This window comes from Notothenia rossii, assembly GCF_949606895.1.
Source record: "Notothenia rossii genome assembly, chromosome: 10".
Taxonomy (NCBI): Eukaryota; Metazoa; Chordata; class Actinopteri; order Perciformes; family Nototheniidae; genus Notothenia; species Notothenia rossii.
Window position 1 is genome coordinate 25877872 of NC_136908.1, and position 27054 is coordinate 25904925.

The following is a 27054-nucleotide window of genomic DNA, read 5'->3' on the forward strand; positions in this document are numbered from 1 at the left end:
AGGTCCTTGAGATGCTTCACGCTTTGAAATTTCACCGATATCTGCTACGGTTTTCAACAAAACGTTCACATGTAACAGGTTTATTCAGAACAATGGAAACCTTTGATCTCTGGACACCTCCTTAGCTCAAATATAAACACCTGTGTCATGGAACACGATGATGTCATCGCTCCAACTGACATGCTCAGAGCAGCAGACTTCAGATAATGGTTAATGGTCCTGCCCTCAACAGCTCTACGTCAATTATGGGGTGTCATCATATGCCGTTTCCATGGAAACGCATCTCTCGCCATAAAAGACGATGTTGCTTTACATTAACTCCTATGAAAATGTTCCAAGAGTGCTCAAACTTCAGTCCAGCTGTAAAGACATCTACGGGACGGTTTTGAGATTTCTTCAAATGCCGTTGCCATGGCAACACAATGCTCGCCATGAAACACGGTTTTCTCAAACTTCAGTGAAAATATTCCAAACGGCCCAAAACTTCACAGGTTTGGTAACAATGCAGCCATCAACGCATCTAAGCGTATTATGGGGTGTCATCAAATGCCGTTGCCATGGTGACAGATCACTCGCCATGAAACACGATGTCGCTGTAATTCCAATGGACACGGTCCGATCGTCCCCCAATCTTCACTTGTATATCACCGGTCCATGCCTCAACAACTCTACGCTAAATCTGAGATCTCACCATATGCCGTTTCTATGGAAACGCTTCCCTCGCCATAAAAGACGATGTCGCTATAACTCCTATGAAAATGTTCAAAAAGTGCTCAAACTTCACATGTGTGCTAACAGTCCAGCCGTGAAGACATCTACGGGACAGTTTTGAGATTTCTTCAAATGCCGTTGCCATGGCAACACAACGCTCACCATGAAACACGGTTTTCTCATAACTTCAGTGAAAATGCTCCAAACGGCCCAAAACTTCATAGGTTTGGTAACGATGCAGCCATCAACGCATCTAAGCGTATTACGGGGTGTCATCAAATGCCGTTGGCATGGCGACAGATCATTCGCCATCAAGTTAGTTCAAAAGTTTGCAGTTCAAATATTCTGCTGCTTTTCCACTCCTTTTTACTTTATTTTCTTCTCTCATCACACATTCAAGCCCCCAGTGTTCATGTATCATTTCAATCTAAATTCTTCACTTTCTTCTTACACATTACATTTCAGCATAGCAATTCAGCGTCAGCTTTTCAGCATAAAGCATTCCCACTAGCAATTTCTTCAGGAATTGCATTCTCTAGTATTGACTTACTATCTCATTATATTGACTTAGCTATCTCATTATTTTGACTTAGTTATCTCATTGTATTGAATTAATATCTCATTATATTGACTTAGTTATCTCATTATATTGACTTAGCTATCTCATTGTATTAACTTAGTTATCTCATTATAATGACTTCCCAGCTAGCGGGGGAACGTTCTCACAACTTTGGCTAAGTTTTTTTCTGAGGATATTATTAAGGCTTGAGATGACAGAAAGTTTTTTTATAAAACGTTCCTTTAATGTGATATGTTAACAAAGGTGGAACTTTTTGCCTGCAACATTCTAAGGATGTGTTTTGGACGTTGTTGGGGTAACACATTAAGGATGTTCTTTATAACACGGACATGGTCAACGTCAGATGTATTTGTAGTGCGCTTTAAAAACAAACTTGTTGCATTGGTTTGAAAAGGGTGTTTAAAAAAAATCTGATGTCACCATATTTTCCTTTTTAAATAAAAAAACAAGCACATAATTCATGATATTGCATGTTTGCGTAGGTATGTCTGAGTTCCCAGCTAGTTAATGGTTTCATCAAGAAGTTTTATTTTGGTTCGTTCTGAAAGGTAGGATAACGTTCTCTAAAAACATTCTTAAAATGTTTGGTGATAACATTGTTTGAACATTATACCCCAAGTGTTTTTGTTGTTTATGCACATATCTCTATTTTCATATGGATCGAATAACACTTAGAAAACCAAAGACAGACATATAGAAGAAATGACCGACTATCACTGCCCGTCCCTGAAACCCCTATTAGTGTTTGTATGTGTTTGTTTCTACAGTAGAGGTTTCTCAATACTCAAATTTCCCCTCCTCGACTCCTCGACTCCTCGACCCCTCGACTCCTCGACTCCTTGACTCCTCGGTCCTCCGGTAGTGACCCGGAAATGAATTTCAGCGCGCCATTTTGAAGGACATCTCATTTCTCTAAATGCACTTCGAGGACCGAGCATCGAGCATCGAGGAGGCTCTCTGGAGGAGCTCTAACCGAGGAGACACTGATGCATCCTCCACGGCTCCTCCACGGATGCATTTCCGGGAACGGTGGAGGCGTGGAGCACGGCCGGACTTATCTCAGCCAATGACAGCTCTGCATGCATCCCTTGGATATTATTTTAGTAACTGTCTGCTTTCATCGCAACGCGATGTTTACAGTGAGAACAGCTGTGAGGTCCGTGCAGAAAGCAGAGCAGTGTGTAAAATATATATCACTCAGTATAACAGGCCTACATTACTTTCTGTATTTGTATGCTGTAGTTTAGTAGATATCTACAAACAAAGAGTCGATATTTTTCTAGGACCATTTAGTGCTTCACATAATAAAATACACAACGGCTGTAGCCTGATTATGCTTTAGGAGAAGTAGGTGTGTGTGGTACAGTGTGTAGGTGTGTGCGTGGTACAGTGTGTAGGTGTGTGTTGTACAGTGCGTAGATGCGGCGGACAGACAGGTCTCAGTTGGTTTGGTGCTTACTTTTAATACTTGTACAACTTTTGGCCCGTAATTTCAATTCCCCATTTGAGCGACCAGAGAGAGAGGGGGGGGGAGGGGGATATATCCAGTCTCTGATTGTGTTACCTTATTATGAGAGTGCTCTCATACTTGTTTGATTCTGAAATTGTGTATATTCATATAAATATATGTGTGTCTGTGTGTATATGTCCACATCTGTAGCCTGTTATTGTTACTGTCAATGAATTAAAAGTAAATATATATAAGTCGTCATGAACACATCTGTCCATCAGAGTGCTGCTGTGCCTCCTGTCATCATTAATGGACGTCTCTTTAAAATGACGCTCAGAGGAGAGGAGTTCTCATTTCTCAAACCGCCTGCTGCTTCCACTCCTCTCTCCTCGGTTCCCCTCCTCAGTCCTCCGCTCGTATCTCCTGTGGGCGGCACCAAGTCTTGAGGAGAGGAGCCGAGGATAGGAGTATTGAGAAACCTCTCGTGTGTGTCTCTCTCCCCCCCCACCTGCCTGCTGGTCTGCTCTACACGGCTGGGAGCAATCTCCAATCAACCACACCTGCAACCTGCTCATCAGCCACAACCTGCAGCCTGCACTCATTCCCTGCCGGATTGTTGTCTTGAAAGGTTTGTTGCGTGCCGCTCTAGCTTTTTGCCAGCAGATCTATTGACAACTTTGCCTGCTTTTGCCTCACACTCATTTTTGTGTCTCTCCCAGGAGGAATCCAAGGCCTGCCACACTCTCAAGACCAGCCAGGCCTCTCCACCTTTCCCACTGCTGCCATAACCAACCTCCACTCCCCAAGGGCGCCGGAAGCAGGGGGGCCAGGGGGCCATTGGCCCCCCCACTTTTCAGCCCTGCCCCACATTTTCGCAGCAGCAGATGCCGCGGAAAACTGTACAAATCCCGTTTCAATAATTCCCCTCTACTCTAAAGTCGCATCTAAAACGCGATCTGATCTAGCTGTGTACATTTTGTTATTTTTGATTGTTATATTCAGTCTCACTAGCTTCAGGCATGTTTGAAGCTTGTAAAGGGAAGATGACAGCTCTCACTCGCCACTCTGCTGTTCCTCAGCGCCGCTCCCCCTCCCTCCCGCTGAAATTATGAATGTAAGGTGTATAGTAATCATAGATACCACGGCAGGGTCCGTTACAGTTTGTTTTTATCTGATTTCAAATAAGCAAAGTCTTGGCTTTCAGTACATTAAACTTGTTTCGGCAAATTCAGATGATAAATAGGCCTACAACTTTGAAGCTTGTAACGGAATAATTACAAGCGGAGAACGGAGTAATTTAACGTCACTGCAGGCATAACAACAGCCTGTGTTTCTCGTGAGTCTTTTCCCCGGGAAACAAACACAATACACACAAACGCAAAAATACACAAACACACACGTATATACACGCGGCGCGGAACACTATACAAATCCCGTTTCAATAATTCCCCTCTACTCTAAAGTCGCATCTAAAACGCGATCTGATCTAGCTGTGTATATTTTGTTATTTTGTATTGTTATATACTGTATATTCAATCTCATTAGCTACACGCATTTTTTAAGCTTGTAAAGGGAAGTCCACAGCTCGCCTCTCACTGGCCACTCTGCTCTTCCGCAGCGCCGCTCCCCCTCCCTCCCGCTGAAATTATGAATGTAAGGCATAGTAATCATAGATAACACGGCAGGGTCCGTTACAGTTCGTTTTCATCTGATTTCAAATAAACAAAGTCTTGGCTTTCAGAATATTAAACTTGTTTCGGCAAATGCAGATGATAAATACAGGTTTGAAGTTTGTAATGGCATAATTACAAGCGGAGAACTGAGTAATTTAACGTCACAACAGGCATAACAACAGCCGGTGTTTCCCGTGAGTGCAGTAATCCAAACGAAAATATCTTCCCTCCGTAGTATTTTTGATCATTTGCTCCGCTAATAATCAATCAGATCGATGGATTCCAGAGAAGAGAAACACTTTAAAGGCCTTTTTCTCAAAACGATGACTCTGTAACAGTCATTATATAATGTGACATATTTTGCTTAATATTTGGAGTACAAAAACAATCCTGATCTCATTAGAAAGCTAGGAATCAAAATGTGTCTTCGGGTCAATGCGAACGATTTCGATGGAGCAGGTCACTTTGCATTAGGTAAAAATAAAGCAGGCAGACATAACAGGAAGAATATGTACATTTTAACCCAATCAAATAGGACATTGTAACACCATTCAAATGTATCCATGTAAATTACAACCAATAAAAAAGCTTAGATTTGTTTATTTGTTACGTTGTTTACTTTATTTGTTACGTTGTTCTGCTGTGTGTGTCAGCCGTTAACCTAGAGATATAAAGAATATATACACTTGCAAACATGTCAGAAGAACCAGCGCAGAAGAAAACTAAATACGGTCAATCTAAACTTAAATTTAACGACTGGAAGGTCACATCCCTGACTACCACATCTCCGGAGGCTGGACCTTCTTCAAACAGCGAAGCCAGATGAACCCAAAAGCAGCAGCTCTAGTCTGCGGCCGCAGAAACTGTCAAAACCGCCGCCGACCCCACCGCCGCCGTTGTTGAACCGAAACAGGCTGGTTCCAACTGCATGGAGGTTTGCTGTCGGGACATTGAGGCGGTTAAAGCTGTACAGCTAACTATCAGAAAAAAGGAGACTGCTAGTAGATTATTTGGGCAAAGAGAAGGTACTTCAACGCAGAATGGTACAAAAACAGAGTGGTTAATTCTTTGCAAAACCACTAAACGATAGTGATAAATTGCGATGTTAACAACCTCATGATAACCTCATTTTTTTTTTTTACGTAGGATCATACCTGTGTTTAGTCTAGAAAAAGGTGAATGTGTGCATTTTATTATAAAATTGTGTATATTTACAGACTGTTGCAAACACTAAGAAGCTTATAAACATCAGGTTTAAAACTAAGAGCTTTACAAAAAAGTAACACAATTAAAGATGTTTGGAGTTTTATTTGAGTTATTCATTTACATTTTTTGTCAAAGACATGCTGATTTGAAACCGTTGTAGCCGTTACGGCATTTCCTGTTTCTGCCGGAGAGAGGGGAGTTTGTCCCAAAGCTTGCCGCTGTATTTACTCCCTCCATCTGACAGGAGGGAGCCTCATGTGTCACTCCACGGAGTTCACTCCGTCACGGAGGGGGAGTGTCTAGGGCGTAGTTTGGGATTGGGCCATACACACACACTTTTTTTGGCCCCCCCAATTCTAAAATGAATCCGGCGCGCCTGCCACTCCCAGCTCCCCTTTTCTAATAAACAAATGTTATGCTCACCAGCTGATTCCGAGTCATCCTTTTACATGTGTTAATAGTCAAATTCCAATAGTTAAGTAAACTATCAAAATCATCCAAATGACCACAGTGGTCAGTCCACTTACCCAGGAATTTTGAGTTGAACAATTATAGGAATATTATGTCTTTATGTTCTAATAATGTAAAAATATGTTAGTAAATTGTTACCACAGAACATTTGCATAATGTTTTAAACATAAAGCATGTTATCCTTCTCTAACATAATAACATTCTGGCAACATAAACAAATCTAACTTGCAGCTGAAAACGTTTTACAGTAGGGCATAATGTTATCAAAAACATTTTAAGAATGTTTTTAGAGAACGTTATCCTACCTTTCAGAAGAACATTCTGGGAACCAAAATAAAACCTCCCGCTGAAAACGTTTTAATTATAGTAGGGCATAATGTTCTAACAATGTTATCAAAAACATTTTAAGAAGGTTATCACCAAACATTTTAAGAATGTTTCTTAGTGAACGTTATCCTACCTTTCAGAAGGACATTCTGGGAACCAAACTAAAACATCCGCTGAAAACGCTTTAAGAATAGGAGGGCATAATGTTCTGTCAATGTTATCACCAAACATTTTAAGAATGTTTTTAGAGAACGTTATCCTACCTTTCAGAAGAACGTTCTGGGAACCAAAAGAAAACATTCTCAGAATGTTTCTAGAACCAAACATTTCTAGCTGGGTTACTATCTCATTATAAGGACTTACTATCATATAAGAGCCATTTTTAAATTAGCTTTCATCCCTTTACACTAAAGCAACAATAGCAAGTGTGTGGGACACACTTAGCTGAACTAATGGATACTATAATGGAAGAATACTTTAGACGCGGATTCACAAATAAGGACATTTGAGTGGTTTTGGAGGAATCACACAATATTAAACTAAGCCTACGGACACTACAGAGGAAGCTACAAAAGAACGAGATAGTAAGTCAATATAATGAGATAGCTAAGTCAATATAATGAGATAACTAAGTCAATATAATGAGATAACTAAGTCAATATAATGAGATATTAAGTCAATATAATGAGATAACTATGTCAATATAATGAGATAACTAAGTCAATATAATGAGATATTAATTCAATATAATGAGATAACTAAGTCATTATAATGACTTACAGGATTTTGATTTTTTGTTCCTGTGGCGCAAACAGGCTTCCATTGGAAACAAACAAAAAGATAAAAACAAAAGCTGAAAAAAGACAAAGAAAAGAGACAAGAAGAGAAGGGATAAACGTATGTGGTGCTACTTTATTATTTCAAATTGTTCCATTGTTGTGAGGCTTGTCTAAACTGATGCAGAATCAGCTCTGAATGGGCTGCAGAGAAGGCGGACAGGTTTGAATAAAGGGACTATATTATCTTTCAACGTTGGTCAAAATGGTATTTATTTGAGTAAATGTACTTTGTTACATTCCAATACTGCCTTTAACTCAATCTATCACTAAGTAGAGATGAGCACTGGTTTGATCTAACTGCTATTTTTCTTACTAACCTCTGTTTAACAATCAACATCGGCACCTCTATTGTTTCCCCGACTCAGACTGCAAGGAATCTGGGTGTGACCCAGATAACAAACTGTCCTTCACTGCAAACATCGCTGCTACTACCCGCTGCTGCATATACACTCTTTACAACATCAGGAGAATACGTCCCCAGCTGACCCAGAAAGCGACGCAGGTTCTGGTCCAGACTCTTGTCATCACACGCCTAGACTACTGCAACTCCCTCCTGGCTGGTCTACCTGCATGTGCCATCCGACCTCTGCAGCTCATCCAGAATGCAGCGGCTCGTCTGGTCTTCAACCTTCCTAAATTCTCCCACACCACGCCGCTCCTCCGCTCCCTTCACTGGCTTCCAGTAACTGCTAGAATCCACTTAAAGACAATGGTACTTGCGTACCATGCTGTGCCCTTCCTACATCCAGGACATGGTTAAACTGTACACCCCAGCACGTGCACTCCGCTCTGCATCAGCCAAACAGCTCGCTGCACCGCACTGCGAGGGGGACCCAAGTTCCCATCAGCAAAAACACGTGGGTTTGCTATCCTGGCTCAAAAAGGGTGGAATGAGCTCCCCATTGACATCAGGACAGCAGAAAGCCTACACATCTTCCGGCGCAGACTGAAAACTCATCTCTTTCGACTCCACTTCGAGCGATAGAACTATTAACAAAGAACTTATATAATAATAAAGGGCTGTTTTATCTAAAGCCAGTTGAGTAGCACTTTAAATGTTTTAGCTCTATGAAACCTGATGTACTTATATGATTCTGTTTTCTTCAAGTTTGTATTTTGTCGGTCTAACGCACTTATTGTAAGACGCTTTGGATAAAAGCGTTAGCTATATGCAATGTGATGTAATGTAAAAATGTAATGTTTGTGCTGATTAAGTGAACCACCTGCTGTCGGCTGTGATGCTCCCACGTGTGTGCCTTTTTCTCTTCTCCTCTGGCCATCGTTTTCCTGGAAGAAATGCAGAAGGGACAGCATAACCATAGAAACGGGGTCAGCCTGTTGCTACGGAGAAACGCCTGTCTGCCACGGTGGCTCAGAGTAAGGGAGTTAAAGATGCTCTTCTTTTCAATGGCAGCTGTGGAAACTGACACATTCCTTCTATTACACACGGTAAGAAAGAGGACACACACCTCATTTGAGTGTCAGGTGGGTAGCTCTCATTGTGGGTCTCATGTCATACATCTTCAGAAATGTAAGAAAAGGGAGAAAAGTACTTCCTCTGCACTTTGTTTGGATCAAACATGAAGCTGGAGATTGCTGAATAGACTACTTAGGGTGACGTTTCACTGTAGCACAGCATTTTCAGCTATGGATGTCTTTATGCACACAGAAATAAAAGACCTGGATCACGACTCCTGAGACCAGAGAGTTGCTTGCCTTGTTATCCTTCATTTTTATTGTTCCCTCATGTACTTCTTGTATATTTTTGCTTGCTCTGTTGTAAGTATGCTCATGGTGTGAGGGAAATGGTCAGATTGTAGGGAATAATTAGAGCCTGATCTTGTGATAACATGTTATTGATGTTGTTGTATCCAAAACAAACCAATTATATATTTTTCAAAGACAGCCGTCAGAATTATTTCTGAATTATTCAAGCTCTGGGTGTGCTATTAGAGTTAATCAGCCATATTTTTATTTATTTAAGGAGATAAAGTAAAACCTTCCTAACCTTTTTATTTTTTTTATTGTGTATCTGAACCCAGTTCTAAACAGTTTTTCCTGTAAATGTTACATTACAAATGAGTTTCCCTGTTATTTTCAGGAACTTTTATCACAATTGTGTCTGTATTATGTTTTATACTGTCCTTTGTAACAAGCATACACTTAACGGGCAGGAGTTAGGCAGTGCCTTCTTCTCCTTAATTGGCATTCTTCTATTAGCTATTTGGTTTGCCATTAGCTGAGATGGAATTTAACATTCATAAGTTTCTTGCTTTCATTAGTGTATAATCACCTGAATCTAAGAATGGTTGATTTTCTTCAGCTCAGAATAAGTTCTTCATAATAGGGAACAGGTCTTTTTCATGGAGTCGGCCATGGGGCGGTGGTGGCATAATGGCAGCCCACTGCTCCTAACACTAGGATGGGTCAAATGCAGAGAAACCGTTACATAGTACCTGTACTACGTAATGACAATAAGTTGAATCTTCATCTTCATGTTGCTTAGCCATGTTTTTACAGAGCGGACATATCTAACTCTTAGACGTTCTTTCAATGTTTCTACACTTCCTGAAGTCCACTGTAGTTCTCTGATATACTTGTAAAACTCCATAACGCCAGCCGCTGTCTGTGTTTTGTAAGTAAAGTTATGGTAAGGAAGCCCTCTGAGCAAGGCAGAGGTTTTAAAAGATGCAGTGATACCAATGTTTTGCACCTGTTTGCACAAGTCACCGTAAAGGGAGGGGTGAGGGCAATCTGCAACAGCACCACAAAATGTCACCACATTTTACACATCCTACTAGTATTTTAATTTCCAATAATCTTATTAGATTACCCAAAAAATACATTATAATATTTTAATCTATAATTGACCAACAAAAACAGGGTCAATTTCTTAATGTGTTTATTTAGATACAAATATCAATTAAAAGAAAATATATATTTCAAAAGACAATGTGATTGTTTTTCTTCTATACTGGTTCTACATTTGTCATATAACTGAAATTATTATTTCACATTTACTTGAACCACAGTGATTTATAAAACAGCCTGTATGATTTTCACCAAACAGAGCTTTCTTAGTTGGCACGGAAACAGCTCAGTTGTTATTATGTGACCTAATTATGGATTATAATGACAACAATGTATTTCCTTGATGACTCTATCCATTGAGGAAAAACTGTTGCTATGTTCAGGTTATCATATAAACCATGAAGCAAGGTTTCTACAGAATACTAATTCCATTTAAGTACAATTATCTATTTAGACCCTCCAGAAAAACGCGGGCAAAAATCCTTGATTATGCGTGCTAAATTCCTTGATTATACGGGCTAAAATCCTTGATTATGCGATTAAATATGCGGGGTTTTATGTGATTTTATGCGGTGAAATTGCGGGAAGTTGCGAAATATGCGGAAAGTTGCGAAATATGCTAAATATGCGGGGAAAAAGAATAACCATTTTTTAAAATATTTAGCTGTCTTATTTATTCTCTCACACACAACCTGCCACTAACGTTTAACCCTTTTACTATTCAATTAAACACATTCAATGTTTATTTATTGTAAAAGCAATTGGGCTATTTTAATCACACACACACACACACACACACACACACACACACACACACACACACACACACACACACACACACACACACACACACACACACACACACACACACACACACACACACACACACACACACACACACACACACACACACACACACACACACACACACACACACACACACACACACACACACACACACACACACACACACACACACTTCTCCGCCTCATTCTGTTTTCCTTTACTCGTTCGTTATCTGACCAGCTTCAATCTTGTAGGCTACTCACTTCGTTTCTTGTAGCCCTCGAAAGGGTTTTGGAGGTTGATGCCTCGGTGAGCGTGAGTCGTTTGGCTTTCTTGTCCGCAGCAGCAGAAAGCATTTTCGAATGTTTGAAGGAATCAAAGTGGGTCGTCACCGTCGATTTTCTCTTATGCTCCAACACACAGTTGCACGGGGTGCAGAATAGTTTCCCCCCACTTTTTGCCCGGTCTTTAGTAGAAATGATAGTCGGTAAATGAGATGGATTACATTTTTTCATCTTGGTGTTTTTCATCTTGGTGTTTTCTCTATCGTGTGGAGCTCCACACGTTCACTCTATACAGTGTTGTTTACATTCTGTGATGCGCGAGCTGATGACGTCACGTCAAGACGAGTTAACTTTTTTTCTCTCTCAATTTTGTGTGGAAAAATGCGGGGATTATGCGGCCTTTTGATAAATATGCGGCATTTTAAAAATCTGCGCCATTTTGCTGATTATGCGGTAAATTCTGCGATCGCAGAATCGCATTTTCTGGAGGGTCTATCTATTGTGCTCATTTCCAGGTGCATATTCATATTTTGTTCCTCTACTGTGACATGTCTTTCTTGTTCAAAATGGTCTTTATTTTTGTCATACTGCCTGTGCTGCAGCACCTCTTTTCACCCTCTGTCCGGAACCAGAGCCCAGACTGCTCTGATTGGTTAGCTGGCCATCTTTGAAAAGTCCCGCCCCTTAGCCTATCATGTGCAATTTGTCGGAGCGCTAGCCAACAGACACACTCCCACTCGCTCCCTCCGCTCTGCCACTGCCAACCTCCTGTCCCTCCCCACCCGGACCAACCTCAAGTCTTGGGGCGACAGAGCCTTCTCCGTTGCTGCACCCACCCTCTGGAACTCACTACCCCAATCCATCAGAGATTCTTCCTCCCTCACAGCATTCAAAACATCACTCAAAACCCACCTGTTTAACACTGCATTCAACCACTGACCACCCCCCTCCCCGCCTATTTTCTGTTTTGTTTATCTCTTTTTGTATTTATTTGTCTTTTTTTTTTGTGTCTTTTCTTAATTCTCTGTCAAAGCGTCTTTGAGTTTCATGAAAAGCGCTATAAAAGTCCCATGTATTATTATTATTATTATTATTATTATTATTATTAAGTGTAACAAAGAGTTCTATATCGTATAAGGCTTCGCCCTCTAAGGCTATCGCTATTGGGTAATCCCTCCTGCACGTGTGCAGCACTGACAGATTTAATCCACGCCCACCTATGACGTGGGCCCCACCTCCGGGCTCACTTCCGTATAAATAGGAAGTAGGCCCTACCATCTACTCCCACTTTTCTTCAGCACTCCGTTGCAGAAGAATTGTCAGGCAAAAACAGTTCTGTTAAGAGCTACTTACCGAAAAGCAAGCATTCCTCCTAAAAAGCTTCTGTTTTCCGGTAAAATGGAGACTGGACAGGAAAGTCAAGGCTGTGTCAGGGATTGCCTTGTATGCGGAACGGGCTACATTATGAGTTTTGACAGGCACTCACAGTGTGAGTCCTGCCTGGGATTAGAGCATGCGAACGCTGCTCTCAATCCCGGGGTGTCTTGCTCGCATTGTGCCCGTCTCCCGCTGGCCCTCAGACAGCAGAGAGCGGACGCTCTCGCTGCTGCGGCCGCCGAGGACGATTGGCCCGTCCAGGAGGAGTACTCCGGGGACAAAGTCCTTGATTTCCTGGATCCGAGTGGAGGGCACGAGTCGGACGACTACGTCCCCTCCATTCAGGGATCACCGGTTGATTCCCCCATCATCTCTCCCCTCCGGACGGAGGAGACAGGTATGGGGCCCGGTGCAGGGCCGGTGTACGTTCCAGTGATCCCTATCTCCGACGCCACATCGTTGCCACCGATCGGCGGGATCCTCCTAGAACTTCCGGAGATTATATCTAAGGCGGCCGCCTGGAGAAATCTCCTTGTTCCCCTAGCTCAGGAGAGCTCACCGCCGGATGATATGTCCGGGGTGTTCTCCCGGGTGCACAGGGTTAGGAGTGACCCGATCTGGCCACCCTTCCCGGCCATAAGGAAGTACCAGGAGGGGGCAGCGAGGGACCCTGGAGCAATGAAAGCTCCGATAGGGACATACGTGCTCCTCACGAGAGTGGAGGGATTCACGGACGTGAATTTCCCGACCGTGCCTCCTCTAGAGCCGAACCTCACGGCATTCTTTGGGGGTAGGCAGGCCAGCACGGTTTCCGGACGGCAACCCATGTTGGCTGCCGCCAAAGATCGGTTTGTCGCCCGACAGACTGACCGCATGCATCAGTGTGCGTTCCAGGCGTCGGCAGGCGGCAAACAATATAGCGTTGCTGTCAAACTCCATGGTGGAAATATCCGAGCAGTCTAAAACTATGTCTTCAGTGGAGGCTGAGGAGATAGGTAAGGCGGCTAGTACTGCACTTACCCTGTGCGCAGCAGTCGCAGTCTCGCAGGCGCGGATTGCGACATGGGCGACACAGGTTCAACGGTACCTCTGGCTACAGCAGGGGAATATACCGGAGGGTGCAGGAAAGGAGCTGCTGGAGGCTCCAGTCAGTCCAGACGGACTGTTTGGGCCACAGTTCCACACCATGGTGGATTCTATGAAGTCTGCCGCGGAGCAGGCAGAAGACATAAGGTGTCACGCTAGCTGGCTTCAGGACAAACGTCCTCAGCAACAGCAGCGACAGCAACGACAGCACCCGCAGCCCCCGCAACAGTCTCAGCGAGGGCAGCGTGGACAACGGCGAGAACAGCAACGGCGTCAGAATCGCCCTTCGGCAGCTGCAGGGGCTCCGTCCCAGGTCTCCGCTCCTCCGCCACAGAGACAGGATCTGCAGGCGTCGAGTCGGAGGGGAAGGAAGAACCCCCGCTCCTGGTCTGCTCCCCATCGAGAGAACCTCCGAGGAAACAGAACCGAAGATGACTCTTTGGGGGGGTTATGTGGGAAGAGAGGATTATTAATAAAAATGATTCAAATCTCAACAGTGTGTCTGTAGCAACTGTGTCTCACATGTCCCCCACACTAGTCAGGCCGGCTGCCATTAATCTATTGGTTAAAAGGCAGCGGGACTTGTTGCATATTCCATCTGTTTTTTCCTTTTCGGGTAATAGAACAGAGGGACTCGCCGTTTGAGCCAGCTGTTTCTAATCTGTCGGTTAGAAAACAGCAAGGCTCGCTGTATAAGCCTGCGGTATTTAACCAGTCGGTTAAAAGACAGCAGGGCTTGACATTTAAATCGGCTGCTTCTATCCTTTCGGGTAACAAGCAGCGCGGTTTTTTATCTGTTCCATTTGTGCCTACACACAGTCGTATTAAGCCTAGCGCGGCTATTACGCACGAGGTGAATAGCACTGCACACACCTCCACGAGTTGGAGCATAAACCCGCCTCAGGGTCCTGTTGATGAGTCTTCTCCTAAACAGAGACAGGTTGAGAGTCGGTGTGTGATGCAGCGTGTGGAGACCCCTTCAAAGCCCTTTAGGGCGGGGCCCCCCTTGGGTTGCTTCACGGGCAACGGCGGCAAGGGCTCTGGCATGGCTTGTCACCATGACTACCACAGCACAACAAAAACAGGTACGCCCGCTCTCAGAGCGGTGCTCAGAGTGGAGGCGGCTATGTTTAATGGATGGATGGATGAGCAGGCTGATCAGCAGAGGGTACTCTCTGCAATTTGCCTTACCCCCCCCCCCCCACAGTTCGAGGGGATTCAGGAAACGCTCTGTCATCCCAAGAACAGTGTCTTGCGCTCCAGTCAGAGCTGCGGAGACTCCTGTTAAAGAAAGCAATTTCCAGGGTTCCTCAGGGGAAAGAAAATCGGGGGTTTTTCTCCCGTTATTTTCTTATCCCGAAAAAGACCGGGGGGATGAGACCCATCCTAGATCTGTCAGCATTCAACAGGGTGATAATGAAAAGACCGTTTCATATGCTGACAATCAAACAGGTAATGGAGTGTGTTCACCAGGGAGATTGGTGCACCTGAAGGATGCTTACTTCCACATAACCATCATCCCAAAACACAGGGAATTCCTGCGTTTTTCATTCCAGGGAATAGCGTACCAGTTCAATCGACTGCCGTTCGGATATTCTCGGGCTCCACGTAGAGACGGCGCTGGAGCCGCTACGCAGAAGAGGGATGAGAGTGTTATTTTATCTGGACGACCTGCTATTGCTGGCCCGCTCCAGAGAGGAAGCTGCTTTACAGACGGTACAACTTGTATCTCACCTGTCAAGCCTGGGTTTCATAATTAATTGGGAGAAGAGCTGTCCTCTTCCCTCCCAGATTATCATATATCTGGGGGTGGAATTCAACTCAGCCCGCATGAGAGCACGACTCTCACAGCGGAGAGCGGAGGATCTGACAGCTCTCCTCGGGCGCTTCACACCCGGCAGGGTGGTGACAGCCCTCTCCGTGAGGCAGCTGTTGGGCATGATGTCAGCTGGTCACGTGGTGATTCCCCTGGGTCTCCTTCACATGAGGAGACTTCAGAGGTGGTTTATTCTACTGCGCATTCACCCCGTGCGTCAGAAGAGACGCATGGTGTACATTCCTCTGTCCGTAGGTTTAGATCTGACCTACTGGAAAAATCCCCACGTCCTGTCAGTGGGGGTTCCCCTTGGCAGAGTGATGTCACACACCTCGGTGTTTACAAACGCATCGCTCTCAGGGTGGGGAGGAACATGCATGTCGCAGGCAGTGGGGGGACAGTGGCTGCCTCACATGTCCCTTCATATAAACGCGCTGGAATTACTCGCCATATGGAGAGTAATCCGCCACTAAGCCCCGTTGCTGTGGAATCATCATGTGTTGATTCGAACGGACAACAAGGCAGCGGCAGCATACATAAATCGTCAGGGAGGTGTACGATCAGCGCAGCTACTGGACACAGCCAGGAGGCTGTTGTGCTGGGCGCGCACACACGTACTCTCTGTCAGAGCAGTATATATTCCCGGCGAGCTGAACAGAGGGGCAGACCTCATGTCCAGAGGAGGTCTTCGACAAGGGGACTGGAGCCTCCACCCCGAGCTGGTCTCCCAGGTATGGAGCAGGTTCGGAAGAGCGGAGGTGGATCTGTTCGCTGCACGCGGGAATGCGCAATGTGCTCTCTGGTTCTCCCTGAGAAGGCAGGATCACCCCCCTCTGGGGGTGGACGCGTTCGCGCACAGACCTTGGCCCAGGGTGTTACTGTACACTTTCCCACCAGTCCCTCTGATCCCTCGGTTCCTGGACCGAGTGCAGGAGGAGCGGCTGATAGCGGTCTTAATAGCCCCGGAGCGCACGGGAGCGTCCTGGTTTCCCTGCATACAGCGGATGCTGTCAGGGAGACCGTGGGAAATTTCGTGGCGGGGGGATGCTCTCTCCCAGGTGGAGGGAGCGATCAGCAGTCACCCAATGTTAGGCCAACGTTTGTGGGCATGGCCCCTGAGCGGGAACACTTAGAGAGGCTTGGCCTCTTTCAAGATGTTGTGACTATTCAGGGGTCTAGGGCCGCGTCCACCAGGGCGTCTTACACAGCCAAATGGACAGCGTTCCAGCGTTGGTGTGTAGGGAAAGGCTTGGACCCCGTTACGTGTCCCCTGCCTCACGTGCTGTGATTCCTCCAGCTGTTGCTGGACAGGAATTTGGCCTATAGCACGATAAAAACCTATGCCGCTGCCATTTCTTCATGCCACGTAGGTTTTGAGATCAGCACGGTGTTTAGTCACCCTCTGACAAAACGTTTTCTACGAGGAGTACAGAGACTCAGACCGGTGTCACGCGCTTTAGCGCCTCAATGGGATTTGGCTTTAGTGCTGCGCGCACTGGGTAAAGCTCCTTTTGAACCATTAGATCAGGTTCCCCTGAAGTTTTTGTCAGCCAAAGTAGCTTTGCTCTTAGCTCTGACATCAGCTAAAAGGGTGTGTGATTTGTCTGCTCTCTCGGTGGCTCCGTCATGTCTCCAGATCCAAGGAGATGGCAGCTCAGCTGTATTGCGCCCGAACCCGGCGTTTATGCCAAAGGTGATCACAAGCTCTTTTAGATCAAGAGTGATAACCTTGAAGGGTTTCTTTCCCCCTCCTCACACATCGGAGGAATAAGCCACTTTTCATCTCCTCTGTCCCGTGCGCGCGCTGGCAGGCTATATTGCACGCACGGCTGCTTTACGCAAATCCCAGCGTCTGTTTGTACATTATAGAGAGCGCTCATTAGGGCAGCCTCTATCTACACAGCGCCTGTCACACTGGCTATGTGAGGCGGCGTCACAGGCGTATGTCTCCGCTGAGTTGGATCCCCCGGAGAACATTAAAGCGCACAGCACCAGGGGAGTTTCAACCTCTACGGCGTTGCACGGAGGAATGACAGTGGAAGACATTTGCACTGCTGCATCTTGGTCTTCACCCTGTTCTTTTATTCGTTTTTATTTGAGGGATGTCTCCCATTCCTCTCTGACACATTCAGTACTGAATAGCCTGTCAGAATGAGTAATGTCGGGGTTTTTAATTGCGTGCCCTCTCTCCTGCCTGTAGGCACTTAGAGAGCTGCCCTTTTTCCCCTCTCTCCTCTCTGCATTTGGGTCCTGCTTGCTTCACTCTACCGTAACAGAACCAACCAACCAAGGAGGGGCCCAGCAGATCCATTTGAGCAGGAATTATTGGATTTTTCCTTTTCTTTGGCTTACTGCTCTGATCGAGTGAGGGGAGCGTCCGGGGTTCAGCAGCGAGAGGCTGCTCTGACAGAGGCGCGCCAGATGGCTACGGAGAAACCAGGCTTGGTGAAATTCTTACCTGGCTGGATTTTAAATTTCCTCTTGGTGTGTGATTCACGGCCTGCTAGCCCCAGGCATGCTAGCTCCCTGCCTCCCAATTCCCAACCTGACACCATACGCCTCGGTGTGTTCCGTCTGGAGTCAACCCTTGCTTCTGCCCCAGTTCCTGCTCCTGTCTAGGAGCCGTTCTCAGGCTCCTAAGAGAAGGAGTCGCAGGTCCAGGCTAGCAGCCCGAGCCTCAGAAGCCATGCTTTGGGCTCCAGTACCGGCCCACACATCCATGGTTCCGTGCTCCAGTGCCGGTCCACACAGCCATGGTACCGTGCTCCATTACCATCCCACACAGCCATGGTTCCGTGTTACGGTTCCGTGCCCAGCAGCTATGGTTTCGGCCCCAGTTCTGGTCCCAGCAGCCATGGTTCCAGACCCAGTTCTGGGCCAAGCGGCCATGGTCCCGGCCCCAATTCTGGCCCCAGCGGCCATGGTTCCAGAGCCAGTTCTGGCCCAAGCAGCCATGGTCCCGGCCCCAGCGGCCATGGTCTTTCCTCTAGTCCCTACTCAATTCCCTTCTCAAGTCCCTTCTCCAGTCCCTCCTCTAGTCCCTTGTCTAGTCCTACTCAAGTCCCTCCTCTAGTCACTTCCCTAGTCCCTTCTCCAGTCCCTCCTTTAGTCCCTTCTCTAGTCCCTACTCAAGTCCCTCCTCTAGTCACTTCCCTAGTCCCTTCTCTAGTCCCCTCTTCAGTTTCCTCTCGAGTTTCCTCTCGAGTCCCCTTCTCTAGTCCTCTCTCGAGTTCCCTCGCCAGTCCCTACTCAAGTCCCAACTCAAGTCCCTACTGAAGTGTTGTTGGAGGTTCCGCTGGGGGTCCTGCCAACTCCATATCCTGTCCCGTTGGGGGTCCCGCCAACTACTCTTCCGCTGGGGGTCCTGCCAACTCCATGTCCTGTCCCGTTGGGGGTCCCGCCAACTACTCTTCTGCCGGGGGTCCTGCCAACCCTATGTCCTGTGCTGTTGGAGGTCCCGCCGACAACTCTTCTGCCGGGGGTCCTGCCAACCCTATGTCCTGTCCCGTTCGGGGTCAAGCCGACTACTCTTCTGCCGGGGCTCCTGCCAACCCTATGTCCTGTTCCGTTGGAGGTCCCGCTGAGAGTCCTGCCAATCCCATGTCTTGTTCCGTTAGAGGTCCCGCCACCACCTGTCTCGCCGGGAGTCCTGCCAACTCCTGGTCATCTTCTGTGGGGGATCCTGCCCGAAGCCTGTCCCACCGGCTCCGGTTCCTGCCCTGCCTCCGGAGCTGTCCCGTCAGCGCATTCCTGCCCGTCCTGCCCGGAGTTGTTCCGTCGTGCCTGCTTCGCCCTCTAGCCCGGCCCCCTGAGAGCCGCGGTCTTCACCTTCGAGCCCGGCCCCCTGAGTGCCGCGGTCTTCGCCCTCGAGCCCGGCCCCCTGAGAGCCGCGGTCTTCGCTCTCGAGCGCGGGCCCCTGAGAACCGCGGTCCTCGCCCTTGGGCCCGGCCCCCTGACTCTTCCTGCCGCTGCCTTCGCCTTCATGCTCGGCCCCCTGAGTTCGCCCGCTGTGGTCTTCGCCTCTCCATAGACTCTGCCTTGCCCCTGGGCCATCCGCCCGAGACCCCCACCTTGGACTCTGCCTTGCCCCCGGACCGTCCGCCCGAGTCCACCTTCTCGGCTTCTGCCTTGCCCCCGGGCCATCCGCCCGAGATCCCTCCGGGCCCTCCGCTGTGCTCCTGGGCTGTCCCTTCTCGGCTTCTGCCTTGCCCCCGGGCCGTCCTCCAGACCCCCTCCACCCACCCTGGTGGCCCTAGTTTTGTGTTTCTGTATTATCTGCATTTGGGTCCTGCTTGCTTCACTCTACCGTAGCACTGATGTACTTATATGATTCTGTTTTGTTCAAGTTTGTATCTTGTTGGTCGAACGCACTTACACTGCATTGAAAGTTGCTTTGGATAAAAGCGTCAGCTAAATGCAATGTAATGTAATGTAATGTGTACATTTTCTTAATTTTTAGGATTAAAGTGAAGGTAGATATTTCAAACAAAATAAAAGCTTTCTTGGCAACCTTATTATAATCCCTGTAATGATGCTGTAAGATGTCCTTTGTGTTGTTCTGTTTATGTTTTTATTAGGGCCGGGACTTTAACGCGTTAATTAAGATTAATTAATTACACAAAAATTAAGGCATTTTAATCGCACTTGTTTTTGCACCGCGGAACGTTTCTCACTGGATGAGTTTCTGGGGTACCGATTATACTGGAGCACCAACTAACGTTCATGACTTCAAACAACAACAAACCACAGTGAACAATAGTCAAACGTGAACGAAGAAGCTGATGAGACCGCTTTGGGTGGCCCCGTGGATGGGACATTTTGTTTTAAAAAACGGACGGATGGAAGCATCGATAAGAGCACGGTTGTTTGCAAATTATGCAAAAAGGAATTTGCATATCACCGCAGCACATCCAGCCTCAAGTATCACCTCAATGCAAAACATATAGCAGCTAGCGTGGAAGCTAGCGTGGACGTTAGCCCGACTCGGAGTACAAGGACCCACACCCAATTCGCGTTGATCAAACAGTGGCCTATGCAACAGAGAGATTTTATTTTTGATCAGGATATTGGAAGAATAGGAGGGATTGAGGTCAATCACTGGCACTTTTTTATTTTATTTTAAATGGTACACTTTATGTTGAACTATTTATTACGTTGTTGGTGCAACTGGCACTTTATGTTGAACTGTTTATTGTTTTGGCCAAGGTTATTGAGAGAGTTGGACTGAAATTGATTACATTTTTTAAATCAACTGTTGGTAAATCAACAAAGTCTGTTATGGCCTCTGAAGCAACAGAGAGATGTTTTCTAATAGTCAGTGTTTCCAATGTTCTGAATGTACTTGAAAGTATTGTGTTTTACTTAAAAAACAAAGTGTTATAGTTTACAGAAGGTCTACCTACCTATAGGCTACCTGAATCTCTGAAATGTACTATATTCCTAAATATGCTATTGCTACACTTTATGGCAAAAATTGCACTTTTCTGTTGGTCTTTGTTAAGTACCACCTTGAAAAAAATAAACAATTTTTTGTTGCTTAAGCTTATGTATTCAGTTATTATTCAATGCTATACTAAAATCCATGTGAAAAAAATTGCTTCTCACTGTTCTCAGGACAAATATTTATATGTGATTAAAAATGCGATTAATTGCGATTAATTAATTACAAAGCCTGTAATTAATTAGATTAATTTTTTTAATCGAGTCCCGGCCCTAGTTTTTATGTTTCATGTGGAACCTACAGGGCAGGTCTCCCTTGAAAAAGACATCAATGATCTCAATGGGATACACCTGGGTAAATAAAGGTTTGAAATGAAACCAATGAACAGTACTCATAATACTTTAAAATGGCAATATTTGTCAGGTATTTGCTGAGCATTGCAGCTCTGTAAAGCTCAAAATGTGTTCGCTCACTCTCAGAAGCTTTTACTATAAAATCTGAGTATTTCTTCCAACATTGCAGTTTTGATAGAAATCTCTTTTGAAATCGATACAATATAACACATTTACCTAAACTCAATTCATATGACACAAGTACTCACGTTAATGATGTACACATTTCAGAAACTCTTTGAATATATATATTTAGTGTGGCAACATGCAGGAAGGGATGCAGTCTCCTTTAATGAAGACTTTTTGAGTGTTTTGAGATGAAGTTATTGTAGATTCAGGTTTCAAATCCAGAAACAGCGAGTCTTTGTTCTTTGTTCAGCTTGTGTAACCAATCTCATCTGTTCTCCGGGGTAAATTATGCCGCCTGTCATTCAAACCACATCAAACCGCAGTGTTACATATCTTTATCATGAACAAGCACTATAGGCAAGGGATGCAAAAATACACGTGCTCACAAACACTGCTCTTTCTCTCCTGTACACAGGGAGAAATAATGAGCCTGCACGCAGAGCGGGGAACTTCACAGACCTCACTCTCCTTCTGTCTTTAAATCCCTTGTAATGCGCTCCTCTGCACTCTGATGTGCATCCTCCAGCAGAAAAATATATATTTATATTTCACCCTAGATAAGATTTATTTCTCCTTTGCATGTTTTCTCCACGAGGATTTATGCCAAGTATCTCAGGATAATTAGATTTTAGCTAATCAATGCTATGTCAACAAGCTGTATTTATATTTATATTCTCTCTTCATGTCAACTCTTAATTTAACTAAAGGGTTTATTAAGGTTGTTATGTCCTATCATTGCCAAAGTGTGCAGGTGACACATGACATGTGAGTCAGAAAAAAGTCCTTCCATTAAACCCGTAAGATTAAAGGCTGGACTTCCGGTTATGGCGCTGAGCTGAGAGGTTGACACTCCCCAGCACGGTCGCAATTCCCACTAAAATCCTATTCTAACTACTCGGAACCCACCTAAAACTGCATGGTATTTTCTTCTAAACCCCCACAACATTCATTATGCCACAGAAAGCGTAAAAAAAACACAACAACAAAAAAAGACGGAAAACCACTCTACAAGGCGACAACTCAGTTAGCAAGGAGCGCAAGGGTAGCTCAGAAGCTAATGCTAACACCATTGACAACACCGACAATGCTATCCTACAAGCAATAAATGGCCTGAAGACAGAGTTTTCATCTAAACTGGCTGGGCTACTTTCAGCCGTCAACAGCGTTAAAGGTGAGCTGATCAGTTGTCAGAAGAGAATATCCGAGACGGAGGAGCGAATATCGAACGCTGAAGATGACGTCGTCTCCCTGCAGAGGAGAGCCTAGAAGTACAAGTTGCCAAGCTTACCTCGAAACTGGACAGCTTTGAGAACAGGAGCAGAAGATCCCATTTATGATTGCTGAATCTACCTGAAGCGGCAGAGATAGGGGTGTAACGGTTCACATAAGTCACGGTTTGGTTCGAACCTCGGTTTGGGGGTCACGGTTCGGTAAGGGTTCGGTACAACAAGAAAAAGCAAAAAAAAAGTTGTTTCAAATCTTGGCGCGTGCTTCTGACAGATAAAAAAAAATGGGATTCGAATCAAGATGTGTGAACCTTGTGAGAGGAGAACACTGTCGTTTGCCAGTTTTGGTTGTACGATATTTTTGCAACTCGTTAGAATGGAGCCAGCAAAGAAGAGAAGGACTTCCCCTGTGTGGGAACACTTTGATCTGATTTCACCCAATAAGGTAGGTTGCATACATAGTATATTACAACAGATGTATTATGTTAGATTTTGTATGGTTCATTTTTTTACTTTTTCTATTTCATTCAAAGGTAAAGTGTTTATTGTGCTCCAGGGAACTGGGATACAATAATAATACTTCATCCATGCTAAGGCATTATCGTGCCATACATGAGAACAAGGAGGGACATGGAGGTGGACCTGCTCAAGGTTTGTCATTTAATATTTTGGAATAATATATTTTATAATTTAACCATGTTAACTTCGCTTTATCATGCAAATAAAAGAAAGTTACAAGATACTCATTCTTAACACAGCTGCGTCATTAAAGCTATGTCATGCAATACGCATTGCACATACACTGAATTTGATTGTCAAAAAATCTCTTGACTTGACCCCTGTGCTGTGTGATATTCGAGCCAAGGCAAGAAAACTGGTGGGATATTTCAGGAGCAGCACCCTTGCTAAGGTATGTGCTTTGACCTTTCTTACATTGGTTAATAATCAATAATAATAATAATAATAATAATAATAATAATAATAATGCTATGTTTATGTTACTGCTAATTTGACAATTAAATACATCCGAAAACTGTGGAAAAAATATTGTTTTTAAACAAAAATCAACAAAATTGTTCCATGAATCACAAGCATTTTCACTGCCCTTTGCAAAGTCACAAGCATTTTCACTGCCCTCTGCAAAGTCACAAAAGCACACCCACTGCCCTCTGCAAAGTCACACAAGCATATTCTCTGCCCTCTGCAAAGTCACACAAGCATATTCACTGCCCTCTGACAAGTTAAACCATTCTTCTTTTCCAGTTTTCTAACATATATTGCTTCTTTTGTCTTTAAAGAAGGCAGCAGACATTTCCATTTATTTATGTATAGATATAACAAGATACTGTATTGATACATTGTTTTTATGATTATATACAGTCATTTTAAAACACTTACTTGTGCAAAATTCTGTTAATACAGGATTACAAATACATTTGACATCTTTTACACTTTTGTATAATTATTTCCAGTATTTTTAGTATGTCAAAGATTACAAATAATATTTGGCTGTTTTACAACTGTTCACCAACAGGGGGTCTTGTGTGCACATGAAGCCCATGATGAAGCCTCAGATGAACCTTTTAGTGAACCGATTTGATGGAAGCAGAAAGTGCTTTAGATCGGTTGAACCACAACGCTCATATTACCCATGGATGTATAATAAGAACCATATTACCCCTCCTGTACCCGGGCCGGTGACACGATGGAATTAAGAGAGCTCAGACCCTCACTTATATACAGGGTTCCTGCAGGTTTCGCCAACTCAAATTTAAGACTTTTTAAGACCACTTTGAATAGACTTTAAGACCTATTTCACAGCAAGAAAGTATGAAGGAAAATTGCTATGAAAGAAGAAATATGTCCCATAATTACTTACAAATTAAATTCATTCATGTTCAACATAAGAACATAACAGTACACAGAACTGTGTTAGCGTGTTAGACAAAAAGTGTGTGTGTGTGTCTGTGTTCGGGCTGTGCAATTAATCGTATTTTAATCGCAATTACGATTTTGGCCTGCCACAAATACGAAAACAACATAATCGAAAAACGATAATTTAGCTTTGCTAGGTTGTGACAGTGCACTGCAACATATTTGATCTAATTTTAGTCTAATTTATTTTTATTTATCATATTTATATATGTTAAGTAGCTTGTGGAAGTGCGCTCCAAAATATGTATTGATCTTGTTTATTGGTATTTATTATTTTGATATTATCATTTATTTAATTTATTTTTGTATAGGTTTTTCCGTTGAATTATACGTTCAGGGTAACCAACAGTTAAAAAGATACTGTTCAAATTATTATTTGTTTTAAAGTTCAATAAATGGATGTTTTCAAAGTCAATGAATAATCATATTTAATAATTGACCAAAATAATCGTGATTTCTAACATGATTTTTGCCATAATCGAGCAGCCCTAGTGTGTTTGTGTGTGTGTGTGTGTGTGTGTGTGTGTGTGTGTGTGTGTGTGTGTGTGTGTGTGTGTGTGTGTGTGTGTGTGTGTGTGTGTGTGTGTGTGTGTGTGTGTGTGTGTGTGTGACAAGAGCTATATTCAGAGCTCTGCTGCCGTGGTTAAAATCTTTCATCGTTGCTGTTGTATGATTGGTGTTTAACTACGGTATTTAGCGTCGCCATATGGGTCCACAGCACCTTCGCTTTTAGGGTTGACGTCGCCCGGAGGTCCCCCGGTGTTGTTGCGGGAGCTGCTGTACTAGATAGCGCTGCACTAGCTAATGCTACATTAGCAAAACAAACGCTAATTAATTTGCAAAAGGTGCAGCGGGCTTCAAACACGTTCCCCTCCACTGGTTTCGACTAAGCACTAAATTAAATGTTTTCCAACCAAATACGGTTGAACTTACACTTCCCCATATTTATTTGCAAGTAGATTCGAAGATACAGTACCTGAATTTCTGACTGCCGCTAGCTGAAGCTTGGCTGCTAGGTTACTAGCTGGGTGTTCTTCAATAAGGGGCCGGGGGAAACAAAGTTAGTGATTACTGGTTCCATGTTGATTTATTTCAATACAAATTGTTGGGGGGAACTGAAAGGCTATTACCATACTGGTTACTTTGCAGCCCGGACATTTCCCCCAAAACACATTTAGACGCAATTGCAACACAGAAGTACCTTTCAAATCCGATCCTTTTTAAGACCTTCTAAATCATATTTAAGACCTTTCCTATTTTTTTGGTCATATTTAAGACCTTTTTAAGGCCTTAAATTCATATTATCAAATGTAAGACTTTTTAAGACCCCGCGGGAACCCTGTATATAGAGGTCGGAACATGTTTTAAGTATAAATAAATAAAAGCATAAATAAAAGTAGGAATAAAAACATTAATTAATAAATACAGGAATAAATACAGGAATAAATAGGGTGCAGTGTTTTCAGATGAATGCAGTGTGTGTGCTGTGGCTCAGCTGGAAAGCAGTTGACTCATGACTGCAGGGTCCCTGGTTCAATGACTGGTCAATCGGTCTTTTTGTTTTGTTTATAAAAGCTACAGCTAAATTAGATAATGTAGTTAATAAATGTATTCTTTGATATGGTTTAGCCTTTCTCAGGCTACAACTAGTGATGTTACGTATTGCGCCGAGGCTTCGGAGCGTGTGTCGAGTAATCCCCGAAGCTTTTTCTGAACCTTATATCGAGGCTTGAATCGTTTTGGGCCAGTGACGTCAACGATGACAAACGAAGCCTCGCTGCCTGTCGATACCACGTGACTGCTTCAGAAAGCGATTCAGATCGGTTGAACCGTTGAACCACAACGCTCATATGGATGTATAATAAGAACGTTATTACCCCTCCTGTACCCGGGCCCGGTGCTGACACGATAGAATTAAGAGAGCTCAGACCCTCACTTATATAGAGGTCGGAACATGTCATACGTATAAATAAAAGCATAAATAGATGTAGGAATACAAAAATAAATGAATAAATAGAGGACTAAATATAGTGCAGTGTTTTCCGGAAGTATTAGTGTACGTGCTGTGGCTCAGCCGGAAAGCACTTGACTGTCAACCGCAAGGTCCCTTGTTCAACGACTGTTCTATATGTCTTTTTTTTTGTTTATAAAAGTATAGCTAAATGAGATAATGTAGTTAATAAATGTATTCTTTGATATGGTTTAGCCTTTCTCAGGCTACAACATGGTTAAGTTTACGAATATTATTAAGGAATACAAATCCCTCTTTGCAATGTTTAGCAGCCTCCTTAGGCTTTTCAATCACAATCATTAAACTGGAATAAATACAATATTGTTAACATGAAAATATGATTTTATGTTTGTTCTTTAGAGTTATTCTAAGGCTTTACTCATTGGGAACTCGGTATGAGATAGAGCACACTGTTCAGATGTCCAATCTGCCTGTTTTACACACTTTGACCAACAGGGGGATTTGTGTTCAAATGAAGCATGAGATGAACCCTTTTGCGAACCA

The 27054-nt window shown here is 44.2% G+C and overlaps 1 protein-coding gene across 2 annotated transcripts in view; it reads right to left on the reverse strand.

Moving 5' to 3' along the window:
• LOC307021941 (uncharacterized protein) overlaps nt 1-25566 on the reverse strand; it is a 53851-nt gene extending 28285 nt beyond the window's left edge. The window contains exons 1-3 of one of the 2 annotated variants that reach the window (XM_079654478.1): nt 25516-25531; nt 9551-9674; nt 8481-8544 (exon numbers count right to left, since the gene is read on the reverse strand). The gene's annotated coding sequence lies outside the window, so the exon portion shown is untranslated. Of the gene's footprint in view, nt 1-8480; nt 8545-9550; nt 9675-25515 lie in introns of both variants that reach the window. The other variant, XM_079654479.1, reaches the window with a different exon arrangement.
• Nucleotides 25567-27054: the final 1488 nt, after the last annotated feature.